This window comes from Podarcis muralis, chromosome 7, assembly GCF_964188315.1.
Source record: "Podarcis muralis chromosome 7, rPodMur119.hap1.1, whole genome shotgun sequence".
NCBI lineage: Eukaryota > Metazoa > Chordata > Lepidosauria > Squamata > Lacertidae > Podarcis > Podarcis muralis.
The window spans coordinates 79,404,033-79,414,293 of NC_135661.1; the positions used below are offsets into that span (position 1 = coordinate 79,404,033).

Here is a 10,261-nt window from a genome sequence, read left to right on the forward strand (position 1 = left end):
TCACAGCTGCAACCAATTCCTAAGACTATTGGATACGTTAGCCAGCCATATGTCGTTTCCCCAACCTAAAAGATGAACGCCGTCATCCCGGAATAGGGTCTGGTTGCCAATCCGGATATCATCATGAGATATAACTAGGCCATTCATAAAACACACTTTGCGTGCTACTGCATGATTCCAGAGTTTCCCGGATTTCTCGATGGCCATAATGTTATACGCACCGCGCCAAACCTTTCTCTTCAAGAGAGAAGACCAGAACAAGGTTGTTCTGGGAAATAAGGCAGCCAACTCGTCCAAGTCCTTTCTCATATTCCACAACAAGTCAACACTCTTCCTGCTAGCCAGGTCGTTCTCCCCCAGTTGAATGATTAGAATGTTAGGGGGGCCCAACAGCGCAGCTTTTGCCTTCAGCAGTGGCATGAGTTCTTGCCAGCGCATGCCCCTTCTTGAAAACCAGGAAACTCGCACCCACGATGGTAGCCCAGGTTAGGCACGAAGCCAGAACTTGCTGACCGGAGGCGGGCCCAATGCACGATATTGTGGCCACAAATCCACACTTGACTACCGAAGACAGCTAAGAATAAAGAAATAAAAGAAAAGACGGGTAAGCGGAGCATTCTCAGAATACTATCAGATGCAACTTTTGTAGGCATTAGATTTCCAGCGGCCCATCTCCTTGATCCTGTCTGCTGGGAGGCCCATGTGTGCGGCCATTGTGGCCACACCAATCCTAAATGAATGTGCTGCGTAGTCTTTGGAAGGGAAACCGCAGGCATCTATAGCTTTGCGAAGTACCCTGGTGAACTGGTGCCTCATCAATCGGGATCCATCCTCGTGAATAAAGAGCGGGCCAGGGCTGGGAGGTCTGAGGTAAAGGTATCGCCTGGTGTCCTTTACTGGGTATGGGCCCTTCTGGCCAGAGGCTGTGAGTTGGACTACGGTGCCCTTACCGCCCTGGTCCGTCTTAAACTGATGCACCCGCACCATCCCGCCTGAACTGGACACCTGCACGTCCTCCAGGAGGAGGATGCGCGTTGTTCCACTTGAGGTAGCTTCTGCTACCACCTCGCCAACCCTAAAGGCACCAAAGAAGGCTATAGCGTATGCCGCAGAGAACAGCCGGAGTTCAAACACCAAAGAAGGCTATAGTGTATGCCGCAGAGAACAGCTGGGCCTCAAACTTCGACCAGCAAATTGACCTAAGTTTCATACGTTAGGGGAAAGGGACGATACTTTGGACCTGAAACCCGTGAAGTCGCACCATACTTTCTTATAAGACCTGAGGGTAGAGGATGCAACAGACGCTAATACCCCCTTGATCACTTCGCGTCTCCAAGGTTCCGTAGGTGATCCGGAAAGGGTTCTGGCAGCAGCTGAGCCCAAGGTGCTAATGACCGGAAGCAAGGCATCGGAGCACAAATGATCGAAGTAGGCGAGACCCCTCTCGGAACACAATGACTGCTAGCCAGTATGTTAACCACCGCCTGATTATCAGTTCTGAAGCACACCCGGCGATTCCGGAACTCCTCGGTCCATATGTGAACAGCCACAACTATGAGAAAAAACTCCAGAAAAGTGAGATCCTGCATGATGGCCTTCCCTTGCCACTCTGCTGCCCACTGTTGTGCACACCAACGTCCCTTAAAGAACAGACCAAAGCCCAGGGACCCTGCCGCATTGGAGTGGACCTGGAAATCAGAGGCCAAATTAAGGATTTCCTGCCATAGGGAGACTCTGTTGTAGTGTTCCAGAAATCTGGTCCACATCTCAAGGTCTGCCTTGACTGACTTGGGGAGTCTTACTCTATGGTGTGGATGCTTGAGGCCTGCTGACAGCCTGGCTAAGCAGGAGTAAAATGGTGAAACTACTCTACATGCGAAGTTGAAATGATCTAGCAAGGACTGGACCTTTCTAAGAGTGACTTTTTCTTTTTCTTTTTATATTATTATTATTATTATTATTATTATTATTATTATTAGGGAAGGGTTTGACGAATTGTTTCCTTAAGGGCAATTATTTTCTCCTCTGGCAGGTGGGCGGATTGAGCTGCTGTGTCAAGTTCTATACCCAGGTAAGTAAGATGCGTTGAGGGTCCATCTTATCTGCCGCAAGGGGAACTGTCAAGTTGATTGATTAGGCATGACCCCGCTAATTGGATTTACGGTCCCCAATTAGCTCTTTATGGCAGGTCCGGCAGGTCCGGCACACTTCCTCTGAGCGCCTCTGCTCCTCCTGCCGCTCCAGTCACGCCGTAGCAGTGTTAACACAGCGAGAAAGCTATCACTTCCTTTGACAAACACACAGAGTCCAGGTTTGTCTATTTACAGTTGTTTATTCCAACATTTCTCCGGAAAATCCAGGACTACTTGCAGCCATGACAAACTGCGTCCTTTCCCCTCACAGCACAGAGAGGAACAGCAAACTCCTCCCAAACTCCTCCCAGCTTCGAAAGCTGACGTCAGAATGTTGTGGCATCATGGGAACAACTTAACCTCTTAAGTTCCAAACTCCACACCCCCCCTTGCCGCACATTCTGACAAGACCTTTCTGAGTTCAACACCTTTCCCTTTGCCTTGTGCCTCTTTCCGGCATCTTTCCCAGGCACCTGTTGAACCCCTTCAACATTCCCAGAATCACACTGTGCAAAACTTACCCACGTATTCGTGGCCTGATACCTTTCAGGTGGAACACCCTTTGTTGTGCGACTGGACCTTCTAGGCACAAACTCAGATGTTGTCTCTGACCCACCGCCACCAGAAAGTGTGTCCTCAGCATCACGGGATTCCCCCTCTGACTTAAAGCGTTTTCGAATCCTCTCCATTACACTCACAGGAGAACTAGGCACGCTTTTGGGTTCTCTCTTAACATCTTGTGGAGAAGCTACAGATACCTCATCCTGCTCCTGACTTTGGTCAGTGACCTGATCGTCATCATCGGATTCTGAACCCTGATCCTGGACCTGGTCCTCATCATCGGGATCAGCCTCTGCCTCCCTTTCCTCCTCAGAATCAGACAGACATTCTGAGAGCACATCACGCATGACAGCAGTCTTTGACCTTTTATCCTGCTCATAGAACTCAGCGTGTTTACTGATCAGCACCTTACTCTGATCACCTGATGGGTATGCAAACCTCCATGCACGTGCTTCTGGCTCATACCCGCAGAAGATCATTTTCCGGAACTTGGATCCATCTGGCCCCTGCAAAGCAGTAGGTACCGGCACAGATGCACTTGAACCAAACATACGCAGAAAATGAATCTGGGGTTTCCTGCCATGCAACAACCCAAAAGGTGTGTCACCTACCAGTGAATTGTAGGTACGATTCCAGGTGAAGCCCACATACTTGATTGCCTCCAACCAAAACCTTGGAGGTAACCCAGCATCTGCCAGCATCACCTGTGCAGCCTTAACCAGAGCCTCACTTCTCAGCTCTGCCACCCCCCTCTGATTGGGTGAAGTCACTGTGTGACGTATCCCTTTCTTGTGAAAGAACTTCTGCAAAGCAGACCCTGTAAACTGAGCTCCTCTGTCACTGGTGACTGCTTGCACTCTGGTGGAAAACCTTCGTTCCACCTCCTCAATCCATCCTTTGATCAGCTGTGCTGCATCATCCCTGGATTTGAGACCATGGTTCCAGTTGTTCTGCGTAAAATTATCCTGCACCGTCAGCAGAAACCTTGCACCTCCCAGACTCGCTTCCCTTACAGGACCCCACAAATCTATGTGGACCAGTTCAAAAGGTTTTGTGGTTACCCTCTCCACTTTTGGATAATTGCATCCTTTTATCTTTGCCAGTCTGCAAGTTTCACAATTTACAGCACATCCACATTCTGTAATTTCACAACCTTTGGAAACCTCAGGCAGCACCTGTAGTTCTTCTAGAGAACCATGAGCTGTTTTTGCATGCCACACATGTGCACATGTCACATGATTGTTGATTTTAGCACGTAGAGCCTGTGCTTTCCCAACCTTCCCCTCACCCTCCAGAGGTGTTTTAAGAACAAAGAGATCATTCTGCCCCTTTTTAACCTTGGCAAGTATCCTCCCTCCTTTGGAGATTGTGCAGACAGCATCTTCAAAACAAACCTTAAACCCCTTTTTCAACAAATAAGGCACAGATAAAAGACAGTGGTGCATCCCAGGAACGGTACAAAACTCCAACGTCTCCTGTAAAACAGACACATGCACATGTACAGTATTAGTTACATTCTTTTTCCGCCCATTTGCAAAGAGTACAGTTTTCCCAGCCAGAATTGCCTTGCAATTCCACATCTCGACAGCAGGGGTCTCTGGAATCAAATTGCAATTTGCTGCAGAGTCTATTACAAAACAGAGCTCTGAGCCTGTCCCACAGCTGTCTTCAAACAAAGCCAGACTGGCCGTGAGTTGATACGTCTCCTCCCGTTGTTTTCCACATCCTTCCCTTGCGTTCCCACGCTGGCCTCCTCTTCCAGACTGGTTACCATGGAAACCCGACTGATTCCCATGGAAAGTGTCCTTGAAGCCTTCCTGTGCAGCTGCCCTCGCTCTCTGTGGGCAGTCTCTTTTGAAATGACTGTTGGATCCACACACATAGCACCGACGAGTGGAAAAAGCCTGAACAGAGCTCTCATCTGGCCTGGCCCCCCCTTGCTTCCGGTGGAGCTGCCTGCGCCAGACTTGCTCTCCCTGAGGCGTCTCTCCTGTTCGTCAGTCAAGCGTCCCGTGACGTACGACAGAGTCAAATCCTGCGGACTCATAGACTCCAAAGTTAGACATAAATTGTCATAACTTTTGTCCAGAGAGCTGAGCAAAATATAAACCTTCAGCTCCTCTGAGAAGTTGACTTGCAACAACCTCAACTCATTAAACACAGAGAGCATCTCTGTAACATGCTGTCTTATGTTCCCACCTGGACGCAGCTTCATCTCAAACAAACGCCTGGTGGTGTGGATTTTTGCACCAGCCGTGGTCCTGTGGTGCACTCTTTCCAAAGCAGTATAAGCTTCATGCGCAGTGTCCAAACCCTCCACAAGGGGCAACTGTGAGCCGTCCAAACTGAGCACTATACCTCCCAGGGCTTTCTGATTTTTTTCTCTGCGAAGCATGCGCATTTGCAATGTCTGCTGCCGAAGCTCCGGCGGCTGTTGGAGGCAGTGGAGGCCCTAGGACCAGCCAGGCCTTCAGCTTTCGACTCCATTCCGCCCAATTCTGGCCGTTTAATTTTTTGAAAGGCACGGAGAATGAATCATGGCCGTCCGCCATCTTCTTCCGTTCTCCCAAGGGGTCCCAAGCTCACTCACCAGCTTATCCGGCACCTGTCTGTGGAGAAACGATTCCTTGCTGCTCTCAGCTCCGCAGCTCTCTTAGCAACAGGCAAAAATCTCACCACCTCCTGCCGCAGCTCCTTTGCTCTAAACCGCAAACTTGAAAGCGTTCCGGCAGCCTCCAGTGATAGCTTTACGATCGGTGATTAAGGTTACCCATAACCTGTCAAGTTGATTGATTAGGCATGACCCCGCTAATTGGATTTACGGTCCCCAATTAGCTCTTTATGGCAGGTCCGGCAGGTCCGGCACATTTCCTCTGAGCACCTCTGCTCCTCCTGCCGCTCCAGTCACGCCGTAGCAGAGTTAACACAGCGAGAAAGCTATCGCTTCCTTTGACAAACACACAGAGTCCAGGTTTGTCTATTTACAGTTGTTTATTCCAACATTTCTCCGGAAAATCCAGGACTACTTGCAGCCATGACAAACTGCGTCCTTTCCCCTCACAGCACAGAGAGGAACAGCAAACTCCTCCCAAACTCCTCCCAGCTTCGAAAGCTGACGTCAGAATGTTGTGGCATCATGGGAACAACTTAACCTCTTAAGTTCCAAACTCCCAGCTCCTGGGCCAAAGCTGAAAAGGCCTCCAGAAGGGAGGCACATTCGCCGGTATTGGGCTTCCCAACGAGTAGAAAGTCACTGAGGTAACGTGTCACCCTAGGTGAGTTGGTTCTGTAGCGCAAGGCCCAGTCCCAAAAGGTGCTAAATGTCTCAAAGGCTGAGCAGGCTACAGAATAACCGATCAGCATAGCCTTGACAATGTAATATTTCCCTTGAAATTTGAATCCCAGCAAATGGAAGTCATTGGCATGAACCGGCAATAGACAGAAGGCTGACTCTATGTCACATTTTGCCAAGAGTGCCCCGTGACCAAAATTCCGGATAAGTCTTACTGCCTGATCGAAGGTGGCATATTTTACTGAGCACAATTCCGGTGGAATGGCATCGTATACTGAGCCATCCTTAGGGTAAGAAAGGTTGTGAATTAATCTGAACTCACCAGGGGTCTTTTTCGGTACAATACCAAGGGGCGAGATGTGCAGGTTTGGGATAGGGGGGTGTACGAATGGACCAGCCACCCTCCCTCTGGCCACTTCCTTAGCTATTTTCTTTTCTGATACCTCTAGCCTTTCCCTTACTGACATCTGGTTAGGGGAAATCCTTTGCAATTAAAGAGTCGGTTACTGGTATTCTGAAACCCTCTTGAAAAAACCCTTCCAAAGAAAGGATGCTGCGATTTCATCCGGATAGCTAGACAAGAGGTTGCGGAGAGGAGGGAGCTGGATCAGGAAAATGACTCGAAGAAAATGTGTGTGCAATGGCGGGGATGGCTGACGCGGCTGCATTTGAACGGCAAGCCATGCCCCCGTCGAGCTTCCCTATTGGGTGCCCAACTGGGGAAGGGCGTGGTGCGCCAGCCCCCTCCGGGAGGAAGAGAGGCTCTTCTTCAATAAATCTTGGCCGGAATGTGTGAGGCCTGCAACTGACAAACTATAATTCTGTCTTGTCACTCCTCCTGTTTTCGTGGAGTTTAACTGACGTATGTCTATGTTCTGCTGCTGTTGGTGGGGATGGATTTCTTACCTATGGGCTGGAAATGTCAAAACTTTTTTAAAAAAAACCTCAGTGTTCAGGGTCTTCCGTTCTTTGTCCTTAGAGAGGTTGAATCTTTGTTGCAACAAATAAATGACCAAATGCTTACTTAGCCTGCTTTGCTTTTTATATACCACTTTATTTCCCTGCTCTGACCGAGGGAACCTAGCAGAACGTAGTGAGATTGTGTGTCTCTTAGTACGAGGGGGGGGGTTAGCTGTAGCAGCAATCCCGCTTTTTGTGTAACAAAAGGAGAGAAAAAAAGCCAGGGAGGAAGAAAAAAGTGAGTGATAATGATGCGTGTGCAAAGGAGACTGCAGAATAGGAGAGAGGAGAAGGGGTGTGCAAGGGAGTGTGCAAGATCTGTGTGCAAGGGAGAGTCGAGGAGCAAGAGGAGGAGAGGGAAAGGAAGTGCAGCTGAAAACAGGTGTGTAAGGGGGGTTGTGAAAATGGAAGGCATAGCAGGCCTGGGGACATAGTGAATCAAAAGCAGGAGTGTGGAAAAGGCTGCAGAATTGGAGGGGTTGGTGGCTTCATATATTGGAGAAAGGTGGGAAGAAGCCTTTGTAGTCACAGTGTTAGGCAGGAAGTTACCACAGGCTGGTTTATCTCTGGGGGGCGGGCGGGTATATACAAAAGGAGGGAGTGGTAGGACATGGACATGGGTGTGAACATGAAAAAGGATTACCCTTACCTCCCATGAATTTGCCCATGGATGGCTAGTAAACCTGATGGATATGTTCTACATCTGTTGTTGGGGCAGCATGGCTTTGAATGTCTGTTGCTGGGAACCAGTAGTGGAGAGCGTGGTGTGGCCCTTAGCTCCTGCTTTCAGGCTATGCACAGGCATCTGGCTGGCCACTGTGAAAGTGGTTTAGTTGAGCAGATGGCCTGATTCAAGAGACTGGTGTAAGTTCTGGCCAGCTGAAGATTCTGGAAAATCTGCTTACAACAGCCAAACTCTTAATTGCCTCCAAGTGCTGCCCACTCAGTGCACCGGCTGAAGAAGAGTGTTTCCATAATGTACCTGCTGAAGAAGTTTGTTTCATAATTTCATCTCATTTGAGCCAACTGCTCATGTGGCTGAATGCGGGAAGCCAAAAAGAAAACAGGTTCAGACACCATGGAGCCCTTTTATAATCAATACCTGGGGTTGAGAACCCCTGGCCTAGGAGTCAAGTGCAGCCCCTACATACCTATATACCACTTTATGTTTCATATTTCAAAGAAATCTCCAAGCGGCTTACAATATCATAAGGACATCACAAAAAGTTAAAACAATACTGTACACCATGGAAACTTACCACCCTACTTATTAAGAGGGGGATATTGAATAAAATTCTAAAACACAGTCCACTGGGGGCATTTGTAGCTGCCTACCAACCTTACTGTATGCTTTTGAAACAGGCGAACTACTGCCAGTGTACTGGAAGAAGCAAAGTTCATCAGTGTCGAAACGATGATTCTTCTACACCAACTTTGTTGGACTGGTCATGTTGTGAGGATGACTGATTATCATCTTCCAAAGCAACTCTATTCCAAACTTAGAAATAGAAAGCGTAATGCCACTCATCAACAAAATAGATTTAAAGACTCTCTCAAGGCAAATCTTTCTTTAAAAAGGTAGTATAAACACATACAATTGGGAAACACAGGCCTGTGAGCTCTCAAGTTGCAGAACAGCCTTTACCAAAGGTGTCATGGACTTTGAAGACGCATGAACTAAGGACAAAAGGGGAAAATGTGCTAAGAGGAAGCCATGCTTGGCAAACCCTCACCATGATCAACTCCTCCCTGGAAACCTATGTCCTCACTTTGGAAGGGCATGTGGATCCAGAATTTGCCTCCATAGTCACTTACGGACCCACTGTTAAAACCGTGTTTATGTAAGACAACCTTACTCGGCTACAAGGGGTCGCCAAAGAAGAAAACATGATATAAAATGGCAGGACGGGGTCCAGTGCTCCCAGGCTGCAACTCTGTAGATGACCAACTTAACCCAGCCAAAGCTTCAGGGAACTGGAAGGGACAGCATGAAAGCTTTGCCCTTGTTTGGTCCTCCTTGGGGCTGGAATGAGGAGAGGGAGCGGAAAGGAAAGGAAAGGAAAGGAAAAGAAGATAAGTTTCTCTGGCCAAGCTGGCAAAACCTTCACTGCATGAGCAGAGGCAAACAATTGGAGAGGATCCTTAAGTTGGCACACAAGAGAAACAGAGAAGCATAAATAGGAGAAATAAAGGGCAAACTGTTCTGTATTGAATCAATATAGGACACAACATTTTACTTTGAAATGAGGGACAACCCTGTATTAAACAGGATAGGTGGCAACCCTATATCCCACCCCAAAAATTGCACCAACATTTTCTCTCCCCTTTGATAATTCTCTAAGGAAACTTCAGTTCTAATTAATTGTTGGAGAACACTTTTTTTAAAAAAACAAAAAACCATAAAGGGAATTTTGTTATTTGTAAAATTGATACATTTAAGCAACTCTCTAAGCTACCATATTTTTCACTCTATAGGACACACTTTTCCCCCTCTAAAAATTAAGGGGAAATGTGTGTTCATCCTATGGAGCGAATGCAGGCTCCTTGGCTTCAGCGATAGCAACGCGAAGCCTCCGAAGTGCAGAGGGAGCGCTCCCTCCGCACTCCTTGGCTTCACATTGCTTTTGCTGAAGGCTGGAGAGCTGAAGCCCTCTCGCTCTCCAGGCTTCAGGGATAGCCACCTGAAGCCTCCGGAGCGCAGCGGGAGATCCCGCTGCACTCCGGAGGCTTCGGGTACCTTTTGCTGAAGCCAGGAGACCAAGACTCTCCTGGCTTCAGCAGAGAGGGAGAGCTGCACAGCGTCCCTTCAGCCAAGTGGGAGGAGAAATGGAAGGGGCTCTGTTTCTCCTGCTACTTCACTGAAGGGGCGCTGAGCAGAGAGGGGGAGATTTTTTTTTCTTGTTCTTCCCCTCTAAAACAAGGTGCGTCCTATGGTCGGGTGCGTCCTATAGAGCGAAAATATGGTATGTGGTGACCCTCTTGTTTATTCCCAAGTGTGGCTGACCTGGCCTTCTACCTCAAAATGCTATCCTGGGGGAAAGACCATCTTTTCCGTTTTCCAAAGCAATGGGTGGCGTTTCACTCCTGTTCCTGGAGAGAGAGGTTTCAGGGTTTGCCCTGAAAGCACTTTATGGTGGCATTAATCCACGCAGGTAACATGCTGCGCCCCCCTTTCATAGCCCTCTTATAAGGCAGAAGAGTACCTACGAAATCAAGGGGGAAACAACAAGGCTACTGCTTGCTTGTTTCTTTTAAGTTTGCATTAAATGCGAGGGTGTGGGAATCTGGAGCCCGGAAAGGGGTGGGTTCCATTTGC

At 48.4% G+C, this 10,261-nt stretch overlaps 1 pseudogene; it reads right to left on the reverse strand.

Moving 5' to 3' along the window:
• On the reverse strand, positions 1-5,245 carry LOC144328278 (uncharacterized; annotated as a pseudogene).
• Positions 5,246-10,261: the final 5,016 nt, after the last annotated feature.